A 25,003-nucleotide genomic window follows, 5' to 3' on the forward strand; every position below is an offset into this window, starting at 1 on the left:
TTTTACTTTTCTGTTACTGATTTTTAGTTTGACTCAATTAGGGTCAGAGAATACACTCTGTAATATTTCAATTCTTTTAGATTTGATGAGGTTTATTTTATGTCCTTGGATATAGTCTATCTTGGTATGTGTTCCATAGAAACTTGAAAAGCTTCCCTGTAAATGTGATTAGATCCTTGTTGGGTTTTTTTTTTTTTTTTTTTTTTTTTGGTAATGCTGCTTTTGAGTTTTTCTATATTCTTGCTGATTCTCCATCTAGTTGTATCAATCTCTGAGAGAGTAGTATTGAAAACTCCATACATCTGGATCTGTCTTTTCAGTTATATCACTGTGCTTCACGTATCATACACCTCTATTGTTTGGTGAATACACATTTAAAGTTGCTATATCTTCTTGATGGATTGACCCTTTTATGAAGTATACAGTGTCATTCTGCATGTCTTGTAATTTTCTATGCTCTGAAGTCTAATTTATCTGATACTAAAATAGCCATTTTGCTTCCTTTTGATTATTTTTTGCATAATATATCTTTTTTTTGTCTTTCAACTTTTCTATACTTCTATATTTGAAATGAATTTCTTATTGACAGCCTATAGCTGGGTCATGTTTTTGAATACATTTTGCCAATCTCTGTATTTGGTATACCTCGAGTACTTAGATTAAATGTAATTATAGATATGTTGGGGCTTAAATCTGCCATTTTACTTTATTTTTTGTCTTCTGTTTATTCTCTTTGTTTTTTTTATTTCTCAGTTTCTTTTCCCTGACTTCCTGTGGGCTACTTGAAAACTTTTTGGAATAAAATTTTGATTTATTTGTAGTGATTCTGAGTGCATTGTTTTGTATAGCTTTTTCAGTGGTTACTCTGTGTATTACATTATATATACATAGTTGGTCTACTGGTATCAATAAATCACCAGCTTGAGTGAATTATAGAAACCTTACCTACCTCTTTTTACATCCCTTTATCCTCCCCAGTTTATCATATAATTTTCCTATTTTCTCTATACATACAGAGCTACATCAGAGAGTGTTATAATTTTTGTTTGAACCATCATACATAATTTACAAAACTTAAGAGAAGAAATATGTATTTTATCTACTCATATTTTTACTGTTCCCATTCTTTTATTGTTCTTCATGTTCCAAGATTCCATCTTTCATTCTTCCTTCGTTCCCCTTCTGTTTAAAGAAATTCCATTAACCATTCTTTTAGGTTAGGTCTGCTAATTAATTTACATTTGTGAACGTCTTGATTTCCTTTGCATTCCTGAAGGATATTTTCACTGACTATAGAATTATAGGATGGCAGTTCTTTTCTTTAAACACTTAAAAAATATTGTGCACTTCCTTTAGGTCTCCATGGTTACTGATAAGAAATCCACTGTCATTCTAGTTGTTTTTGTGCTATCAGTTAGGTGTCATTTCTCTTTCGTTTCTTTCAAGTTTTTTTTGTTTTCATTTCTTTTTAAAGATTTTATTTATTTATTTGACAGAGAGAGAGAGAGAGGGTGAACACAAGCAGGGGGAGCTGCAGGCAGAGGGAGAGGGAGAAGCAGGCTTCCTGCTGAGCAGGGAGCCTGATGTGGGGCTCCATCCCAGAACCCCGGGATCATGACCTGAGCTGAAGGCAGATGCTTAACCAACTGAGCCACCCAGGCGTCCCTCTTTGTTTTCATTTTTCAGAATTTTGACTGTGATTTGTTTTGGCCTGGATTTATCCTGTTTGCGGTTTGCTCATCTTCTTCAATCTACATATTTGTGTTTTTTATGCCAAATTTGGGAGGTTTCTAGTTGTTATTTTTTTACTACTTTTTAAGTTCCATCATTTTTCTCCTCTTCTTTCACAAGTCTGATGGCATGAATGTTGGATCTTCTTTTTTATAATACCACATTTTCTTGAGGCTTACTCATTTTGTTTTCCTATTTTCTCTCAGTTATTCAAATTGAATAATTTCTGTTGTTCTATTTTTCAGTTCACTGAGTTTTCTCATGGTCTCTCTCATTCTGTTGTTGAGTCTATCCATTGAGGTTTTTATTTCAATTAGTGCATGTTTTGATTCCAATGTTTCCATTTGGTTCTTTTTTATATTCTCTATTTCTTAGGTGAGATTTAAAAAATTTGTTTCAGGTACGTTCATAATTGCTCATTAGACTCATTTTTATGATGATGGCTTTAAAATTTTTGTCAGATAATTTTCACATTCCTATCATCTTAGCATTGGTGTCTACTGATTGTTTTTTCAATTAAGTAGAGGTGTGAAAGACTTTGGTTATGACAAGTGTTTTTTCAGTTGAACCCTGGCCATTTGTATGGTTTGTGATAAGACTTAGGATCTGATTTATACCTTTTGTTTTAGCTGGTTTCCTCTAACACTGCTCCAACAGGAGAAGGGATGTATGGCTTCAATACTTCCAGGTGGGGCTAGAAATCCTGGTTCCCCACTCAGCCTCTGTTTATACCCTAAGGGAGGAGAGGCTCCTCATTACTGCTGGCTCAGATAGGAGTTCTAACTGCCCACTAGGCTTCTGCTGTTACCACCCTGGCTGTGAGGGATAAGAGTGCTTTGTTCCTGCTTCTCATGTGGCTTCCAGTGACACCACAGCAAGAGGAGAGTGGCCTTTACCCCTGGGTGGTGGCGAAAGTCCTGATTCCACGTGGCCCCCAGTGACACTGCCCCAGGAAGGAGTTGGAACACCTTATTACTGCTCTTGGGACTAAAAGCCCATAATCCATATCATCTCCACTGATCCTGTAGGTGTGATCTCACTGCCAACTGGCTAGAGTGAAAGTCTCAGCTTCCTACTCAGTCTTCTCTGATACAACCCTGGTCAAAGTGCCTCATTACAGCCTGGAGAGTGTCGAAGTGTAGGTCCCTTGCTCAGCCTTTGCTGCTGATGTTAGTGGTAGACCCATAGTTCTCCGTTTGATGTAGAGTGGTAGTATCTAAAAGGCTTTGTCCTCCTAGGCTGTCACTTTCCTGGTTCTTTGGATAGAAAGAACGTACTAAAGATGGTTATGATTTGTGTCGATTTTTTTGTTGTTTATCATGTTGGATTCTTGCAATAAAGTATAAGAAGAGGCTTTCAATACTTTTCCAAGTGAATTGTCTTCTGTAATTTAAATTAAGTGCTTTACAATATTAGTATGTTTCAATTAGTATGCTAAGCCCATAAGTTATTATTCAATACAGAAAAAATATACAGAGAAAATACTGGGATAATTTAGAGAAAGAATAAAACAGCTTGAATCCTAAATACTGGTATAAGTTCAACAGTTCTATCATCATGCTCAATGAACAAGCTTATACTTTTGGACTAAATCTATAATTTTCATATCAATGCTTTGGAATATTGCCTTGACATGAACTTTAAAGCTTTTGAAAGTGAGAGATCATCTTTTCATGTTATGATATTTCACTTTCTTTTATCTAACAGTTGAAATAATGCTACTCAAAATGTAATCCATAGAACACAGCATCAGCATACCTGGGAACTTGTTAGAAATACAAATTCTTGAGCCCTACCCTAGACTTAAAATTTCTGGATATGTGGTTCAGGAGTCTGTGTTTTTAACCATTCCTAGGATCCACAGATGATTATTATATATACCTTTGGCAAGGAGGGTAGGAATTCTTTGGGCTCCAGAACCTCATTGCCAAATCCAGCTCTACCTCTTAGCTGTGTCATGCTACTCACTGGTTGTCTCCATTTCCTTAATAGGGTAAAATAGGATATACCTCAGAGGATTGTTTTGAAAATTAGATAAATAAGTGAATAGATAAAAGGTACATGCAGTAGTACTTAACACCTTCTTAACAATTGATAAATATTAGCTATTCTTTTTTTTTTTTTAAGATTTTATTTATTTATTTGACAGAGAGAGACACGCGAGAGAGGGAACACAAGCAGGGGGAGTGCGAGAGGGAGAAGCAGGCTTCCCGCCGAGCAGGGAGCCCGATGCGGGGCTCGATCCCAGGACCCTGAGATCATGACCTGAGCCGAAGGCAGACGCTTAATCGACTGAGCCACCCAGGCGCCCCAATATTAGCTATTCTTATTAAATATACGGTGTGATCATAATAGCTAAAAAAGAGAACTTTAATTGATTTTTTTTCATTTGTATTTTCACTCACTAGAATTCATACGGTATGGAAATACCTGACTTACTTGTATTTAAGTCAAGATTGCTAAGATTGTATCTTTTTTCAACCATGCAAATATGAGCCTACTGCATATTAATTTTACATTGTCTAGGAGAGATTTGGTGTACAAAAGAAGGAATACATGAAGACATACACGTGTACCTACATGCATGCGCACATACACATCAATTGATTTACATCATATTTGTACGGGATAATCCTTGGAACCCAAGCAATTTGGAACACTGGGATTGTTTCATAAATGTTCCCTTGCTCCCGTGGTTTCTGGGACCTATCGATTCTCTATATACCCTTGCCCATTTAGTAGTTCTAACCTCGCATACTGAATTAATCCTTCTTCTTCATTACATTTTTGCCCTGTAAGAGCCTCTGAACTTAAAATCTGCTCCCTTCTAACTCCCTGAAGCCCACTTTCTACTGTTCTATTGTAATAATGTTCCCTCTGGTCCAATCCTTATATACGAGCCTCAGAACTTGCTATGTGTATTCCTACCTCACACTCATCTCATGTCCTGTGACATGGACTTGCCGGAAGGACAGATTTTGCCCATAGCCTGTACTTGGATCTTGATAATTACTTTTATATGAAAATATCCTGTCTTGTCATCAGCTTAATCATTATTTTAGCACTGGTACATGAGTATAGTATGTTCTTTATCTTTTTATAAATCCAGCCTTTGGTTATTCCAGGTCTCCCATGAAATAACTTTAAAAGAATTATAATTTTAGGGGCGCCTGGGTGGCTCAGATGGTTAAGCGTCTGCCTTCGGCTCAGGTCATGATCTCAGGGTCCTGGGATCGAGTCCCGCATCGGGCTCCCTGCTCCTTGGGAGTCTGTTTCTCCCTCTGCCTTTCTCTCTCGCTCTGTCTCTCATGAATTAAAAAAAAAAAAAAAGAATTACAATTTTGATGACAAACACTTTTCATTTTCTAAATTATTTTTATGGGTACTCTCTTTCTGATAATATCATTCGTTGGGCTCTTTCTTTACATGAGGCACTGTGTGCTTTATATAACCTGAGTCATTTAATTTCCATAACCCCATACAGTAGGTCCTGTTATCATCCCTATTTTCCAGAGGATGAAACTGATACCAGTAACTTCCTAAGGTCAAACTGAAAGCATAAGGTCATGAGTGACTTATAACTCAGAGAACCTGACTTCCAGAGCCCTCTTTCACGGCCACTTTGGTCCATGACCTCTTACTTAAAATTACCACAGAGGGTACAACAATTAAGAAAGGTTAAGTAAACTCGGCCTGGGGTAACTACACGGGTTCTCTGGCTTCGAATTCTATATTTTCTCCATTATACCATAGGATCACTGTGCAAGTAAATGTTTGCTAATGGAAATAAAGACCTGGGAGGACTTCTTCCATGGATTGTCTTTTTCCTACCTCTGACTTCTGGGATCTCATCACAGCGATGCAAATTCTTATCCCATATGTTAGAGACAAGAACAGAGCGGGAGGGAGAGAGGAGAGAGGGAGGGAGAGAAGGATGAATGGAGGTAGGAAGAAGGTACATCTCATTAAGAGACAGGGTATCTAATTTTCCATGTGCCACCCGTGTTTTGTTTCTGTTTTACTAATTGAAATATGAATGCTGTTATAGTTGTCACCATTCAGTTGTAAATGAAAATCTGAGAAAATGTTGTAACACTCTCCCCCTGCCCCTTATTTATACAGAGGAATAAGAAGGGGAAAAAATCAATAATAACAAAAAACCATGCCTGTGGTCTTGACAGTTACAACCACTAAATCTAGTTTCAAATTCAATTAAAGTAATGGGACAAAAATGAAGAGGAGAAATCTGTACATATCCAGGGAGCAACAGAACTTTAGCAATAAACAACCTGGTTTATAACGCACAAATTGGGCTGGACAGGTTTGGTCACACTTTTCCAGTTGAATCACTGAGTTAGTGAATGAAGAGAAAAAAGTCGGTATACTCTGTTTGGCCCATGAGCTAGGAGCACACAGCTGTGTCTCTCTGTACTTAAAGACCAACCCAAGGAGGAAGAAGTTGAGGAAAACCAGTCAAATAAGCTATGGAAATTATTGATTTGTTACTTGGACACTGAGGGGGAGCCAGAAAGCAAGGAATCAGAACTATGTGTAACTGGAGTGGTGCAAGGTGATAAGGTGTTACTCTTTAGCTAAATGTTGTCAGTGCATTTGCTAGAATTCTAGCTCTGGCCCAGTTTTTACTGAAAACTCAAAGGCAAGTATTGTCAACTCTCACCTATGACATACTAAGCAGTCTTATGGTCTAGCTGTCATCAAATCTAGATGCCTGTTCCCTATAGCCATACTGCTGTATCATGGTGGCTGTCATTGTTATGACCATTTGTGCTTTTCTGGGTTCTAGGACCACTTTCTCACATGCAGAGAACTTGTCTGAGCCAGGGGATTATCTCACCTGCTAATATCACCCAAGCTAAGAACATTTCCATTGTCCTTTCTTACTCCATAGAAGTACTGTCTCCCAGAGTGTTGAACTGTGGGGCTATATGGAAGCGTGTTGGCAATTTCATGTATTCCTTTATAGTCCTTCTAGGTAGGGGAGACTTGACAGCCCACTGGCACCCCAGATATGCAGATGGTCAGCACATTCTCTTTCAAGGAACTGACTTTCCCCTCCATTTCTCGTTAGCTACTTTCCCACAAGTCAGAATGCTATAGTTTAGCATTTTCTTTCACTCAAAAACTTCTGCTCTATGTAGAAAAAAAAAAAAAAGTTGTGAATAGAGCCAAGGATACCACACCATTTTCTAGAGCAGGTTGTATCAGAATAAGATCCATCTTGCAATCCATAAATTCATTGTTGATTAACTATATGCTTTTCCAAAATGATTTAGTGTTATAGACTTTCCTTCATATTTTCTTTTCTTTTCCAAGTTAACAGTGTGCAACAGAGATCTTCTCCCTGGTGATGGTTGAGAAGATTATGCTAGGGAAAATAAATTTATTACCTGTGCTATAACCTATATTTCTCTCTTTGAATCTGATCCTACCTTTCCAATCCTTAGATGCAATTCTTTATTTTCAACACTGGTCTTTGGACACCATGTTTTGAATGTTGGCCATCCTTCTCTATTATCTGGTTAATGTAAGAAACTGAGGCCAAGCTCATGACATGTTTCCTCCCCTATTGCAGTAAAAGATCTCCTTGTTCACAGATATGGATATGAAAAATAATTTCCTATGATGTTAATAAATGGAGAAAATGAGATTTTTTATTTTTCTATTTTCAAGCAGCCTTTCATGAGAGCTAACTGGAAAAGAGAAGGAAGTCACAAAGGAACCTATATTTATTGACTGTCAACTGTGTACCAAGGATTGTTCTAAGTGCTTCACTGGACCTTTTTCCTCTTTCATTTAATCTTTCTAATAAAGCTACAAGATATTTCCCTGTTATAGATGAGAAAATCAGGTATTAGGGAGTTCAAATTACTAGCCCAAGATCACAGAGAAAATGACAAAGAGAGCCCAGTTAAAAACAAGGGCTGCTAATTCTCTAGTGGAAGGAGGGCTCTTAGGTCAGGATTTGTAGAACTGGTCCAGAAAGCACCTCTGCTTTCCTGCTCAGATCCCTTCTTTTATAGGCGTCTCCCTCCCAGTATCTTTCATTTCAACGTCCACTTTCCTCCATCTGCCTATAACACATATTGATAGCTTTAAAAATTTTATTTAGTGGAAGATAATATAGAAAAGAGTATAAATAACTGTATAACTTGATATATTTTCACAAAGTGGACATACCAATATTAGGTCACACCCCAGATCTAGCTCTAGAGCATTATTAGCACCAGAAGGCCCCATATCTTCCTCATGCCCCTTTCCTGGAAGTAACCCCAAAGGTAATCACTATCCTGACTTCTAACAACATAGATTAGTTTTATCTGTTTTTGATATTTAGCTAAATAGAATCATAGAGAATGGCTTTTGTTCTCCATTTTGTTTGTGAAATTCATGCAGGTTTTCCCATTAAGCATCAGCCCATTCATTTTTGTTACTGTGTGATATTCCATGGTATACAATGTTTATGTTTTTACTTTTGATGGACATTTGTTTTTTTCCAGTTTAAGGCTATTACCAGTAATGCCGTTCTTAACATTCTTGAACAAGTCGTTTGATATTCATACCTATGCATGTCTGTTGGCTATACGTCTAGGGCTGGAGTTGCTGGATTATATGGATGTGTATACTTAGATGTGATGAGTTTTGCCAAACAATATTCAAACTCATTTTACACCAGCAGTATATGAGGATTCCATTTCTTCGGCATCCTTGACAGCACTTGGTATTGTCAATCTTTTTAATTTTAGCACCTTGGTTTATGTGTTTAGATATATCACTGTGGTATTTGCCTTTTCCTAATGACTCATGGGCTAATCACCTTTTCAAATGTTCATTTAATCTCACACCTATCACATGGTTAGGAGCTCTGAACTGTCTTTTAGAATATAAGCTTTGCTATTAGCCTTTTGGACCGACGTACTTCAGATATGTGAAGGAACTCCTCACATTTATTCCTTCCTCTGGGCTTTTGGTCCCATGTAATCCCCCACCCCAGAAGAGTCTATGTCAGAGGCACTTTGACAATATTTTTAATTTTTAAATTTTACTTAAAATTTAAATAAAAATTTAAATTTAGAGAGAGCGAGCACATGCACGCGAATGTGGGGAGGAACAGAGAAGGAGGGAGAAGGAAGGGAAAAGAATCTCAAGTGGACTCTGCACTGAGTGCAGAACCCAACATGGGGCTCGATCTCTCAACCCTGAGATCATGGCCTGAGCCGAAATCAAGAGTCTGATGCTTAACCGACTGAGGCACCCAGGCGCCCCTGTCAGAGGCGCCTTGACAACTACTTTCTGACCACCAACCCATTCCCCATTTCACTATCTCATAATGGCTGTTCCTTCTCTATTTTGTAAATAAAGATGTGGAATGTACAATATTTCTTGAGCAGACTTAAGTCAAACTTACCATGTTCTGTAATGACGTCTGGACAAGCAAAGTGCTCCAGTGAGCATTCTCCTTTTCTCTTACTCCTGTTTTGATTTGTGGTCCTTATTATTTGCTCCAGATTGTTCCGCCATCAGACTGTCTCTGAATATACAGTTCACTGTGCACCCATCCACACTGAAGTGAGGGGGAATTGGCCTCAAAGGTCTCGTCCCATAGTGAGTGTGTTTTGAGAAGGATCCACGGTAGTTTCTAAAATAATACCTACTCAGCAGAAACTGGGCTACAATCTTCTCTTCTTTGCAGCCATTAACTTTTAACCCCTACTACCTTTGCAATAGGAAAAAGTAAAAGGGCAGCTTTCTTGCCCAAATACATCAATTTAGAAAAAAAAAATTAGTCCTGGTTTATCCTTAATAATTTAACATCAAGCAAAATCATTACTTATGTAATCTAAATTATAGCCTTGCTATCATGGGAGGAAACTGATTTAAAAAAAAAAGAAAGAAATTTCCATCCTTCTGTATAAAAATACTTCTATAGTATGATGACAGATCAGATGTGGAAGCTATTGTGTTTTACTCTGATAAATATAAAAGCATACTTAATATGGTAGTAAGGATGTCAAACTTAAAATCAGGTTTTGCCTTCAACATTTACTAGAATGGTTTTTATCAGTTTATTTCTTTGAGCCTCTGCTACTAGCCAGTAAGAAATACTTTTCCCCCCCATGTTACTCACTGAGCTCTATGGCATTCATTTTTTTTAATTTCACTACAAAACCAACCAACCAATCAACTAAATGAACATGCAAAAGAGGACCCTCAGAAGTGTATCTATAGTAACCGGGAGCCTGTAGTTTTGCTCCATCTGGCATAGTAACTGAGGATTTCTCTTTGCTCCCAGTGCTTAATGCAATACAACATGGGTCCTTATGACTTTGCCAATGTTTTTGGAGACTGACTGATAAGAAGCTTACACTAGGTTATGTTAACAGGACGCAAGAGTTGACTTTTAAAAATTAAAAATCTTAATTGGTGTTTAAGAAATGATTGGTCACTTACCTTTAAAAATAAGCCAACTTAAAAAGTTTCTTTAAATTGAAACCTGTTCATATGGTTGGCATATCTTTATTGCTCCACAAAATATAAAGAGAATTACGTTAATAGTAGATGCTATTTTAGTCTGGGATGAAGACATTTGTTTGGGCATTGATTAACCAATTCATAACTAAAGGTTTTATATTCTCATCAAATACAGACCCAGGTCTAGGAGCTCAGAGAAGGACCATTTCTAGAAAACATGTATACTAAAATAATAACTTTGGGGATATCACATTCTACATCTTTGTACTTTAATTTCCTATTCATATAAACATAGGCTTTCCAGTAGTTTTCAAATCCCATGTATTTCCAAGGCCCCATCTTCTGATCACAGGCCAATCCCTGTTGGCAAATACTAAGTACTGACCACATAAACATGAAAAAAAAAAGCTACACTGCAAAAAGAGGGACTATATATCCTTGTCTCAAACTACATGACACCTAATGCTCCGTTGACTGTTTTCAATCACATATTTCTGTTTGGTCCCAGAAAATTAATAGGATATGCATTTTCTAGAATGTCTAATTTTTTTGTGTGTGTGTGATTCCCTGAATTCACTCGCCATTTCCACTGTAACCAACATTCTGTGTAGCAGAGTGATTAAAAGACCTACTTAAAAGTCTCAGCCCCATGATTTACTTTCTTTGTGAATTTGACTTCCTCTTACATTTGGAGAAACAGAGAAAATAAACAAAGATAATAAATCATGGAGGCATTCTGGTCCTTGTTTGCAGTGGCCTGCCAAGCCATTTGTATGTCCTCCCTCCTGGGGTTATTGAGCCCTTCCTTGGAAACCATGAGCTGATAATTCTCTTCTTTTATGTAGGAAGTTGGCTTTCTGGTGCTTGCAGTGACTCATGAGTTGTGCTTATTGATGAAAGTTAAGTATTCATATTTGCCTGTGTCCCTGATTTCCCTTTGCCTTTTTATTATTATTTTGCTTTGTATTCAGAACTGTATATCATTTGTCACATAAAGGAAAGATTGATGAGCTGAATTTCCAAATTTCTTTAACATTCTTATATAACATGGTTTCCAAAAATATTTAAACATGAGGTCACCCTCATGCAGTCTCATTACTCACCATCCAAAAATAATAATAAAAAATATTGTAATAGGGCGCCTGGGTGGCTCAGTTGGTTAAGCGACTGCCTTCGGCTCAGGTCATGATCCTGGAGTCCCTGGATCGAGTCCCACATCGGGCTCCCTGCTCGGCAGGGAGTCTGCTTCTCCCTCTGCCCCTCCCCCCTCTCATGTGCTCTCTCTCATTCTCTCTCTCTCAAATAAATAAATAAAATCTTAAAAAAAATATTGTAATAATCCTAGAATTTATACGGGTAACTATAGGAAATTGGTCATAAAGGTGCAGGGAGCACACTACCTACTATTGGAGGAGATATTTTAAAAAGATATATTTTCTTGGAGTATGTGCAATAAAGATTATGAAGGTACCTATTGCAAATGTGTCTTATCAGCATCATTGTCATTATGAATAAGGAGTATATTGTAGACTGGACGATAATCCCTCAGATTATGTGAGGATTAGAGTTTTTGGTTTAATTATTCTCAGATGGTTACTATTTTATTTTTATTTATTTATTTTTAAAGATATATTTATTTGAGAGAGAGAGAGTGTGAGCAGGGGGAGGGACAGAGGGAGAAGGAGAGAGAGAATCCTCAAGCAGACTCCCTGCTGAGCATGGAGCCTGACACGGGGCTGGATCCTGAGATCATGACCTGAGCTGAAATCAAGAGTCAGATGCTGAACCAACTGAGACACCCAGGTGCCCCTCAGGTTGTTACTAGAAATCATCTCATAAGATCTTTGCTTCATCATGTTTTTGTTTGTTTCCTTTCTGCAAGAAGGTCACATCACATAAATGTTGTTTAAAAAGAGTTAGAAATGGGGGCCAGAACATAGGGAAACTATTAAAGGGGGATTGCTAATCAGTCCAGAGCATAAATCACTGTATAGCAATAGTTCCACATTATGACTCTCATGGGCCCCTTCATCCATGAAACCTTGTTAAAAATTATATTTTAGGACTCTGTTGGTGAAAAGACAAACAGACTAATATTGTATGATACAAATTTTTTTTGATCTGAAAGTTGATGTTTTTCTTCTAATTTAAAAAAAAAAAGCGTTTTTGTAGGTCTCTAAAAAGTATTACGGACCCTTGGCAGCGTGCCTGCTATGCCCGGGAGGTGGATGAGCCCCAGACAGCAAGTCACCCACTCACTCTCAGCCATTAAAATGTGTTTAGATTATCACACCATCAGACACCATCTTAGATAATACAGGATGAAGCTCTGCGGGATTGAGATGTAGGGCAGGTGTGTTTCGATACAAAGAGAAAGATGATAGAGTGTGGCTTAGAAAGAGAAGACTGCAGTCTGGGTTCTAGAGATGGTGATAAAAATGACAGGAGTAGAGGTCCCAAGGATCCAGAGAAAGGTTTAAAAATGGGGCAGGTGGGAGGATGAGCAGAACAATGAAACACAAAATCAAAATCCTGATCCCAGTGATCTCCAAGGTTATCAGCAGAATCATGTATGTTGGAAATGACTCCAGTCTTAATAGCTCTTCTGGAAGAAATTGCTTTTATTTGTATAAACTAGATGATTTGTGATAAAGTGTCTATCCATTTGCTTTTTGCCTTATCTCAATGGAGGAAAATTATCCTCTATGCACTTGCAACACTGAAAGGAAATTACTCTTTTTGCCTTTCTGTATTTTTCCTGGCATACCTTTTAACTAACTTCATAAGCTTTATACTTGCAAGTCTTTTAATTGAAGGAGCATCAAAGCCTCATGTGTCATTGGAGACTTGCAATCTCTGTGCTCACTTCATCTGTGAAAAGTTAAAAGTCAGCCCTTGTTGAACATTCTTACCTTCATTCCTGCTGAAAGTAATGCCAAACATTAGCAGAATTGGGGGCTGGGGGCAGGGGTATTTTAAATCAGCCTTGAACAGGTTTACCAAGATGTCTTTGAGGACCCTGTGAAAGTTGAGCTGAAATGGATACACATGGCAACATACTATAGGTGAATACAGTCAGAATTGTCTTCTCACAGAATGAAGACTTTTTATTCTGAGCCCTAGAATAAAAACAAAACTCCCCTCTATTTCAAAACATCCCCCTTTACCAGAAACATTTTTAGAAATTGATTTTAATTGCTTTTCTTTCAGTATTTTGGGTCGTTATTGACACGATGATAAGATTTCATGAATGGGGGCGCCTGGGTGGCTCAGTCATTGAGCGTCTGCCTTCGGCTCAGGTCATGATCCCGGGGTCCTGAGATCGAGCCCTGCATCGGGCTCCCTGCTCAGCAGAGAGCCTGCTTCTCCCTCTGCTCCTCACCCCGCTCATGCTCTCTGTCTCGCTCTCTCTTAAATAAATAAATTAATTAATTAAATCTTAAAAAAAAGAAAAAAGGATTTCCTGTTATGGTCACATATGTGGGGGAAAATGCATAGTATCTCTTTCTGTGGGTTGTAGAAAGAGATGGTTTGGATAAATTACTTCGGTCTAGACAGACTACTACCTTATGTTGTGTCATTTATCAGGCAAGGAGAATAGGGAATCAAATGGAGAGGAACGATTGTGATGTTGCTCACACATCAACGGCAAGCTGATTTGAATAGTATCGGCATGGTGTTTAGCAACTCTACTAACCCTGTAATTTCTTTGCAATCTCAGCAGTTGTGTTTATATAGCAACAAAAGGACCATGTAAAATCCAGTTGTCCATCAGGAGGACTTTAAGACACAGGGCTTGATACCCATGCAGTGACTATGTGCAGTGTTCCCCAAACCTCAAAAACAATGCTGTGTGAACTGCTTTGGGTCAGCCTAACAGGGACACACACAAGCCCAGGTAGCAATATCTCCAAGGGAGTTTGCTCTTCGGGGAGAGAGGCAAAAAGACGCCATAAAGTTCATGAAGCTGACAGTCTGGGTTCCTAGGTGGCTCAGTCAGTTAAGCGTCTGCCTTCAGCTCAGGTCATGATCCCAGGGTCCTGGGACTGAGTCCCTGCTCAGCAGGGAGTCTGCTTCTTCCTCTGCCTCTTCCCCTTCCCCTTGCTCATGCTAATGCTCTCTCTCTCTTAAATAAATAAATAAAATCTTAAAAAAAAGCTGACAGTCTTTGAATAGTCAACAGTACTTTCATAAGCAGCAGAAAGGAAAGTTTCATCATGCAAGCTTTTTCTCTCATTTTCTCTTCCTATTTGAAGACTTATTTTCATGGTCCTCACCCCAATAATCTAAATTACAGAGATGCTTTCCTGCATATTGTCTATGCTGGGATAAAAGCATATAGAAACTTTGATTTTATTAAGTGCACCCTGCATACAGAGATTTACTTTCCAAATAAACACTAAGTGATTTATGCACTAATAGAATATAAGCTTCTGATGCTGTTTTGGGGAATTCTGAAGGATTTATGACTTTTCTTGCATTTCTCTCTTACCAACTAAGACATACTTCAGGATTTTATCATTGCTTTTGAGAAAATACCTTGAGTTGAAGTTTGTAGTAAAAAGTGCTCCGAATGCCAATATTGGATAAAATCTGAGGCTGTTCAGATTGCTAAAGAAAATCCTAGTTTAGCCACCTTTCTAAAATTAAAAACCAACTCTGCAAAGCCTTATGTTATTTTTACATATTGTGTGTGCAAATAAAATAGAGTGTTGGACCATTTTTCATAGTATTTAACTAAATCACATTTGTTTTCACCAAATGAAGAATAAATTCTTCATTTACTGTATCATTTTACTTTTCTCTCCATGACTCTTTTTTCCAGGCAAACAGATTTTGCAGTCAGATTCCTACTAGCTGGGTGTTCACGAGCCGTGGTGGATTACTTTTAATAGGTGCTATTTTCCTACTTCATTAACTGCTCTTTATCTGGTGGTGTTTCTTTGGGCAAGTTGGAAAAGAAACAATGCTTCAACCATTTACGCAAATAGGCAATGACATGAAATGTGTTTTTAAAAAGTTGATTATGTACACACAAAAATGTGTTTATTTTAGGAATATGTATGAGTAAAAGCTTGAGAGTGTGTGTGTATGTGTGCGCGTGCGCGCACGCACTTTTTCAACTTAAAACCCTCTCTGCGGGCTGACTGCCATCTCCATGCCAGTCTCCATGGCAACTTTCTTAAGGATAAGTAACAGAAACGTGAGGAGGCCGCCTGCCCACAGACAAAGCTGCCCCAGCCCTGCCAGAGACCTGACTAGACAGAATCCCAGAACACTCCACATTCCATGAGAGTTATGCAGGTTACTGCAGCTGGCTCCATTTAAAGGTACAGCGCCTCCAGTCCTGGGAGGAAAGTTAAAGAATGTCTTCCCACATATTGATTGGAATGTAGATGCACAACCCACATGTCTCGACATTATTTTTCCCTTCCCATCGCTTTGAATAACTTAAGTATTTTATACCTAGCACTTGCTTTTGAGTGATGGTTGGAACTTTGCTTCGCAGAGACCATTGCCTGATACAATGTGCTGAAAACCCCACCAGGACACGATTTATGTACATTTAAATCACTTGCATAACATGTCAACTAAGTAATGCTTTAAAATTTTGTCCCATCCTGCTTTTTTTTTTTTTAAGATTTTATTTATTTGAGAAAGAGAGAGGGACAGCACAGAGGGAGAGTGAGAGGGAGAAGCAGACTCCCTGCTGAGCAGAGAACCCCGATGTGGGGCTCAATCCCAGGACCCCGGGATCATTACCTGAGCTAAAGGCAGCCACCTAACCGACTGAGTCACCCAAGCGCCCCTGTTCCATCCTGCTTTTGTGAAAATAATTTGTTTGCTTTTTAATAAATTATAATGCATTTATTCAAGTTTTCCCAAGAAATTAATACAATTATTTGTTAAAAGATATTGCTATGGGACGCCTGGGTGGCTCAGTCGGTTAAGCGTCTGCCTTCGGCTCAGGTCATGATCCCAGGGTCCTGGGATCGAGTCCCGCATCAGGCTCCCTGCTCTGCGGGGAGCCTGCTTCTCCCTCTGCCTCTGTCTCTCTCTCTGTCTCTCATGAATAAATAAAAAAAAAATAAAATCTTAAAAAAAAAAAAAGATATTGCTATGGTCTGAATGTTTGTGTCCTCCCAAAATTCATAAGCTGAAGCCCTAACCCTCACAAAGTAATGGTATTAGTAGGTGGGACCTTTGGGGAGTGCTTAAGTCATAAAGGTGGAACCCTCATGAATGGAATTAGTGCTCTTGTGAAAAGGGCCCCTGAAAGCTTCCTAGCCCCTTGCTCCATGGACACAGTGAGAAGGTGCTGCTATAAACCAGGAAGAGAGCCCTCATCACAGAACATGGTCATTTTGGCACCTTGGCCTTGGACCTCTGACCTCTAGAACTGTGAGAAATAAATTTCTGTTGCTTATAAGCTATTCTGTGTATGGTATTTTCTTATAACAGGCCAAACGGACTGAGACAGATGTATACATAGTTTATATCATTAATTCTCAACCACAGACACTTTTCCCCCCTTGAGACACTTGGCAATATCTGGAAGCATTTTTGGTTTGAAATGGGGGCCATACTACTGGCATCTAGTGGGTAGAGTTGGGAATATTTGTAAATATTCTACAATGCACAGAAGAGCTCCCAAAACGAAGGATTACTGGCCCCAAAATGCCAATAGTGCCAAAGTTGAGAAAACCTTGTATGTATACTTAGATGTAATGAGTGTATATTGCATGTTGTGTGCATGTGTACGTGTATACATACACACTGATTTTTAAAAAAGGCCTAATGTGTAGCATGTTCAGATAGCAACAAACTATGCTAAGGCACTTTTCTATCTAAGTTGTTTTTGCTCTCTCTGTCCAGAGTGGGAACTAGAATTCTAATAACAATGTCAATCTTGGGTCCACCGTTCAGATTTAACTGTATAATTTGTTTGGCACTCCTGTAACTGCATTTGTTTTTTTAAAACCACAATAAATTACCTGAGCATGCCAGACCTACCCTAGGGAATGAAAACTACGTATAGTTTATTTCGTCTCTGAGAATGATTTCTATGCAATGAACTATAAAATAATATACAAAATGTTTTGACATTAACTATTAATTCTTTCCCATTAGGAATTAGTAAAATGCTTAGTAAGTATCGCTAAGGGAAATAGTCATGATCTTCAGCATCCAGATTGCTCATTTCATCACCAAAGTTCTGCTAATGCTCTCCGGGGTGCTCATCTTATTTCTATCCAGTACTATTCACAGTTTCCCTTATGTCGTTTTTTTTTTTTTTTTAACTGATTATGGAAAATTCTGAGTTTCTAGTTGCACAAATGCAAAGCTCACTTTAAAGACAAACCAAGGAAGTTTTGTTGTGTTAAGCAGTGCTACTCAAAGTATAGTTACCTGAGCTGGTAAAGGACTACAAACATTTGATTACTGGTCTGCAACAATTTATTTATTTTTTATTTTTTTAAAGGTTTTATTTACTTATTTGAGAGAGAGAGTGAACGAGAGAGAGCACAAGCCGAGGGAGGGGCAGAGGGAGAGGGAGGAGAAGACTCCCCACTGAGCAGGGAGCACGATGTGGGACTCGATCCCAGGACCCTGGGATCATGACCTGAGCTGAAGGCAGACGCTTAACCAACGGAGCCACCCAGGTGCCCATGCAACAATTTAGATATAGATACTCAAAGTAATCTTTTAGAAACTTTTATAGGGATTTAATGTGCATTTCATCCAATAGTTGGGTATTGTTGAATTTGCATATTGAGTCATAGGGGGTCACTAACTATGAAATAAGTACTCAGTGGGATCACATGAATTCACAGGGCAAGGTCACACATCAGTCTGTGACAAATTGGAAATTAAAAAAAAAAAAAAGAAAAAACAACAGCCAAACACTGATAATGTAAGAAACAACATCACATTCACTATTTTTTTAAACCTGGAAATACCTTCTTATTTTATTCATGCATAGGTTAGTTCTACTTATATGGGTGTACCTGGTTAAGCTCCCCTTGTGTTTTATTGTGATGTTGAGGTTAGTCAGTTACCCTTCCCAGGCAGAATAGTGTATGCATTTGGTGCAACCTAGAGAGGGTCTTCTCTTGGAGAGAAATGAACATCATGTGTATAATTAAGGTTACATTATGCTGCTATAATCAACAGCCTCCAGATCTCAGAGGCTTAACTCAGCAAAGGTTTATTTCTGGATCGCAGTACCTGCCTATCATGGAAAGCAGGGACCTCTCATTGTAGTCACACAGGAACCCAGGCTGATGGAACATCCACCATGTTTAACATTCCTGATCACTATCCAGAGACAAAGGGAGTCTTTGGTTGCTCTTTCATTGGGTAATTAAAAGTTATGCCTTGGAAGTGACTCACGTGTTACTTCTCTCCCCTCAGTGGCCAGATCTAGTCCCTTGACCCCATCCAACTACAAGAGAAAAGGGGTACCAATCAACATATGCCCAGGAAGTAGGGACCCAGAGAGATTTGGTAAACCCCATTAAAGGCTATGACATGGAAAATGCCTAGGCATTACTGTTAAGCATAAACCTTTGCTTGTAACATAGCCCTGGGTTCCTTTCAACTTGTCCCTTCCACTTTTACTTAGGCATAGGAGGCAGTATAGGGAAGCAAAAATGTTATTATTTTGATTTCAGATAGAATCCTAACCCTCAACTTAGTTGTGGTATAACCACACATAAATCATTTGATCACTTTAAAATGGAACAATGATGTCCACCTCACGAGTTTTGATGAAGAGTAAAGTGGTAACTTTCATTAAAATGTCTTGCATATTGCTTATTAAATGCAGGCCAATGACAGTATTTACTAGTAGGCTCTAATAGTTTGAAAAAATCTCATTTTCTTCTAGAAGGGTCTAAATAAAATTGAAATCAATTTAGGTAGAACACAACTATCAAACTATAAGAGATCCTTAAGCATCTTTACAATGTTGTCTATTGCTGTTGATCTAGCCAATACATCTTGAATTATTCTTTATGAAATCCTGGTGAAAGTGGGAAGATATGAGTTATCAAGTTTTTTCTTTGGGAAGAAATGTTTCTAGTCTTTCATAAATTTCCATCAAAGCATTTTTGCAGTGCCACTCGGGTTTTTATTTTCCTACATTACTGCATATAATATAGGTTTTAGGAAATTAAACCTGCGAAATGATGGATCTTATTTCAAATCCCTATTCAATTTCAGCTGACTTTCAGGCTAATTACATATATCTACTTTTCTGTTTAAGAGTTGATTGTGTAGGTTAATTCTTTTTAATTTTTTTTTTAGTTTTTGTCTTAATTTCATTTAGTTAACATACAGCCTTATACTAGCTTCAGGTGTACAGTATAGTGATTCAGCAATTCCGTACATCACCCGGTGCTCATCATAAGTGTCCTCCTTAATCCCCATCACCTATTTCACCCATCCCCCCACCTACCTTCTCTCTGGTATAGGTTAATCCTTTAAAAACAAGATTATTCAAAAGACTTGAACTAAACCTAATAATGATAATTGATATGCCAGAAGATTATTTCTGCAAATAGCAGATGCTATTGATGATTAGAACAATTTTGAATTTATGACAAGGAAAAAGCCATCTCAGCAGTAGGAAAGCATGTGTCAGTGACTCATTCCCACTGTAGGGGTCACAGTCAAGCTCATAGTCTTCTTTTCTGGCCCTGATGCCAGTGAATAGTTTGATCATACCACTGAATCGCTCTTGCTCTTGTTCTTTCTGCCGCCTCCCCTCCCTCCCTCTTGAGACTCTGAACCCTGCTATTAGTTGAATGATTTAGAAAATGGATGTTTTGCAGGTGTATGTTGTTATTGTTTTTGTCACGAGCATTGTGGTGTATTGATGCAAAAATATTTCCCTTTTTTACCCCTTCCTACAACCTGTCTTAAGAGGGCTTTGCCAGTGGGATGCCTGGGTGGCTCAGTCAGTTAAGTGTCTGCCTTTGGCCCAGGTCATGATACTCGGGTCCTGGGATTGAGTCCCTTATCGGAGAGCCTGCTTCTCCCTCTGCCTGCTGCTCCCTCTGCTTGTTCTCTCTCTCTCGCTGACAAATAAATAAATAAAATCTTAAAAAAAAAAAAAAAAAAAGAGGTCTTTGCCACCTTCCCTGTAAGGAGTGTAGTATATCCCTGCCCCTTTAATCCGGGCTGGCTGGGAGACTTGCTTTGGTCAGCAGAAGTGATGGTATGTCAGTTCAGAGCCTTGGCCTCAAGAGGCCTTGCATGCTTCTGTTTTTTCTTCTGGAACCTTACCACTACTCTAAGAACAAAGCAGGCTAGCCTGCTGGGGGATGAGATATACTGTGTAGAAAAGAGCCAAGTCATCTGAGCCAAGGCCATTCTAGACCAGCTAGAACTCAGTGGACCTCCTAGCTGACTGGACCCAGGGCTGAGCCCATCAGAATGCCAAGATGACCCTTAGACTTACGAGAAATAATACACAGTGATGTTTAAGTCACCAAGTTTGGGGTGGTTTGTTGATGCTGCAGTTCTATGTGTACCGTAGGTGTATTGAAACTTTCCATGTCTAAGTGAAGGAATGGGGCCATGGTGTGTGTCAGTCTCAAGGAGATTCCTCAACTGAATCCTATGTCTCAGAGGCTCTCCTCCCCAAATAAACATATTCTGAATATATCTGGGACTTCTCATTTTGACCACTGTATTAATTTCCTTTTGCCGATATGACAAATTAGCACAAATTTAGTGCCTAACAATACAAATTTACCATCTTATAGTCCTAAAATCACACATTTCTGAAATCTGAATTGGATTTCTAAACTCATCAAGTCCTGGGGTTTTGTTTTGTTTTGTTGCTAAGAGTTATTTCCTTAATTTTTTTCTTTCCTCTTAGATTTTACTATAAACAACAAACACAAACAAGGCCATATCTTCACCACTTTGTGTGGAAATTTCTGCAGCTAAATTATCACTTAGAAATGATCACTTACAAGTTCTGCTTTCCATTTGCAGGACACACTCCAGCTAAGCTTTTTGCCTCTATAGAATGTGAAACCTCTCTCCTCTGGTTTCTAATAACATATTTCTCATTTCTCTCTGAGCCCTTGCTAACCCTGCCTTCTATCAACAGTCTGTTTATGAAGATTTAATGTTCTTTAGGAAAGCATAAGCCTTCTCCACTTGCTCCCCACTTTCATCTGAGTCCTCACTAGCAGAATCATCAGTATCCACGTTTCTACCTACGGTCTGTTTAAGGCAATCTAGGCTCTTTCTGTCACGGTCATCAGCATTTTTCTAGCCTCTGTCCATTGCCCAATTCCCAAGCCACTTTCACAGTTTTAGTTCTTTTTAGAGCAGCAGCCCGCTTTCGGTGCCAGAGTCTGTATTTGTTTCCAGTTGCTGCTGTAACAAAGTAGCACAAATGCAGTGGTTTAAAAACAACCTAAGTGTATTATCTTACATTTCTGGAGGATTGAAGTTGCAACGTCAACCTGTTGGCGAGGCTCCATTCCTTCTGGAACCTCCTGGGTAAAATCCATTTCCTTGCCTTTTCCAGCTTCTAGAGGGCACCTACATTCCTTGATGTGTGACCCCTTCCTCTGTCAGCAAAGTTAGCAGCATAGATTCTTCAGACCTCATTTTCCCCTCCCTCCTTCCCCACCCTCTCCCTCTCATCTCCACTTCTGCCATCACATGTTCTGATTCTGACACTCCTGCCTCCCTCTTTTAAGGACACCCGTGGTTACATAGGCTCTCCTAAATTATCTAGGATAATCTTCCTATCTCGAGATCCTTAATTGTATCTGCTAAGTCCCCTTTCCCACTTGAGGTAATATATTCACAAATTTTAAGAATTAGGACATGGACATCTTTGCTGGGGGTTGAGGGGGGATCATTCTTCCTGCCACAACCACCTAAGTAGTTTTCTTTTAATATTAAAACCCAAGTCTTGGGGTACCTGGGTGGCTCAGTCAGTTAAGCATCTGCCTTCGGCTCAGGTCATGATTCTGGAGTCCCTGGATCGAGTCCCGCATCGGGCTCCCTGCTCGGCAGGGAGTCTGCTTCTCCCTCTGCCCCTCACCCCACTCTTTTGCTGTTTCTCACTTTCTCTCTCTCTCAAATAAATAAATAAAATCTTTTAAAAAATGGAAACAGAATAAAATCCAACTTAAAAAACAAAAACAAAAACAAAAAAGACCCAAGTCTATAGCAAATAGTACTCTTTCATGAATGTTAAAAATGGGATGGGGCGCCGGGGTGGCTCAGTTGGTTAAGCGACTGCCTTGGGCTCAGGTCATGATCCTGGAGTCCCCGGATTGAGTCCCGCATCGGGCTCCCTGCTCGGCAGGGAGTCTGCTTCTCCCTCTGACCCTCCTCCCTCTCATGCTCTCTGTCTCTCATTCTCTCTGTCTCAAATAAATAAATAAAATCTTTAAAAAAAAAATGGGATGTACTGGGATGCCTCAGTGACTCAGTTGCCTAAGCTTCTGCCTTCAGCTCAGGTCCTACCAGGATCCCTAGGTCCTGCCTGCCACTCCTCCTGCTTGTGCTCTCTCTCTCTCTATCTGACAAATAAATAAATAAAATCTTTAAAAAAAAATGGGATGTACATATCAAAAATGTCTTTCTAAACAAGGAAGGATAAACTCTATCTTATCAGAAATTGATATACGTGAAAAGTAAAAGAAGTCCCACATATTTCCTTAGAAAAGCATCCCTTTAACATTAAGGAGGGCACATGATGTAATGAGCACTGGGCGTTATATAAGACTGATGAATCACTGACCTCTACCTCTGAATCTAATAATACATTATATGTTAATGAATTGAATTTAAATTAAAAAAAATGGGGAAAAAAACCCATCCCTTTGAATTCTAAGCTACTCCTGAACAATTCATGGTTTAAATGGTTTTAAGAAGTATTACATTTTTACTAGTAAGAAAGACCACTCTTCATATTCATACAAGTCTGTCAGCGATAAACAAAAAACATCTTTGAATTAGTAGGAAGATGGAAATGCCCGGTGCCCTGTCACTTCTCTCTCTTTTTTTAAGATTTTATTTATTTATTTGAGAGAGAGCATGAGATAGAGAGAGAACAAGCAGGGGGAGCAGCAGAGGGAGAGGGAGAAGCAGACTCCCCACTGAGCAGGGAGCCCGATGTGGGGCTCAATCCCAGGACCCTGGGATCATGACCTGAGCCAAGGGCAGCCGTTTAACTGACTGAGCCAGCCCTTGTCACTTCTCTGATGCTGGAGGTGACGGTCTGCCAGAAAAGCTGCTAACGAAGGCAGGGGAGCAGTCCTTGGTCTCTACTATCCAACAGTCCATCAGACTTCCAGTTTAGGGACAGTGCATCAAGGCCAAATGAAACCTTTCAAGACTTCTAAGGTTATTTGTCCATATTTTGGCTTAGGGTATGATCGCTGCTCACTTAGCTACCCAATTGCCACTGTTGATTTTCAAATATGCAGCTTCTTTGAACTCCAGCCACAGTCTTTGCCACTCTGACCTTCAGCGACATTGAATGCCACAAGCCGATTATATCCATGGAGAAGAAAAAATTTCCTTTAATATATTTTGTTTACTTGCCATTACCTCCCTGTGACCCTAGCTCTTGCTTTATAAAACTGCGTAAGAAGACAGAAGAAAATTGCACAGAAAAGAGGACTCACCCTCTCCCCTGTCCATGGTAGTATTAAATAGGACTTCTCAGTGTCTTCCATTACCAAAAATAAAAAATATTGTTTTTGTCACCTCATGCAATTTAAATGTATTACCCACTCTCTCACTGTACTTTTTTTGAAGGTCCTTGGATTCTGGTGCAAATAGTGCTCTTTATATAGAAAAAGATTATTAACTTCCAGTCTAGGACTGTTTCACTTCTGGGTCTAAGACGCAGGCAGTGAACTCAAATGTAATTCTCCAGCACGGTGTTAGGTTCTCTCCGTTTTCACATTCTGCCCAGCATCCTGTTTGCTTTTTGAAAATTGGTTTTTCACGGTGGAGAACATCATCAAAGTAACTCCAAAATATCTCCAAACTATTTTCTCCGTAGAACATTTGGTCAGTTTAGAGCCCAGCTGTTGACAGATGCAAGTTACAAGGGAAAAGTAATCGTTCCATGATATTTACTCCCTTGCTTTCACGTGTTATGCTCTTGTGACAGTGGAATGCTGTAGATGGGCTTTTTAAACTTAGGCTACAAAAAAATCCAGAATGCTGCACCTGAAAGTTGATTTGAGGCTTTGCTGACACATATTATTTCTCCCTTTCCGGAGTTAATTTTCATCTACCATCAATCTGCCTCCTCACCCAAAACACTGGAGTCCATCTGGAGTTCCTTTAGATCGTGTGTGTGTGGGTTTCCCCCTCCCACCAAATCAAGGCAAGTTAGCATCATCAGAAACCTTCCCAGTTCCCATCTGCCCCTTTCCTGCAGATTTTGAGATGCCTACAGAACTCATGAGTCCTGAAACTAGTCCTGAACAGGATTGCCTCTGAGGCTTTTTATGCTGAAATCTGTAGTCCTATCATTAGGTATTCTTTTATTTTCGAGCATTTTGTTGGCATGTGTGTGTGAGCCTGTGTAGGCATGTATTTTAATACATGCTGTGGTTGACTTTAAATAGGATTTGAATTACAAACTGGGGTATTTTATAGAAGGCAGTATGACTTAGTGGCTAAATATAGAACTGTGGGGTCAGAACACATAGGTGTAAATCATGATTCTCCCAACTAATTTACCTTCTTAGACAAATTACCTGTGCTTTCCAAGGCTCACTTT

At 39.0% G+C, this 25,003-nt stretch overlaps 1 protein-coding gene across 1 annotated transcript in view; it reads left to right on the top strand.

Annotated features, from left to right (window-relative positions):
- LOC123862956 (RNA-binding motif, single-stranded-interacting protein 3) overlaps nt 1–25,003 on the top strand; it is a 1,542,535-nt gene that overhangs the window by 590,769 nt on the left and 926,763 nt on the right. The gene's annotated exons all lie outside the window — the stretch shown is intronic.

Source organism: Mirounga angustirostris, unplaced genomic scaffold, assembly GCF_029215605.1.
Source record: "Mirounga angustirostris isolate CCGP_5_RB_7025 unplaced genomic scaffold, mMirAng1.0.hap1 SCAF_1, whole genome shotgun sequence".
Classification (NCBI taxonomy): domain Eukaryota; kingdom Metazoa; phylum Chordata; class Mammalia; order Carnivora; family Phocidae; genus Mirounga; species Mirounga angustirostris.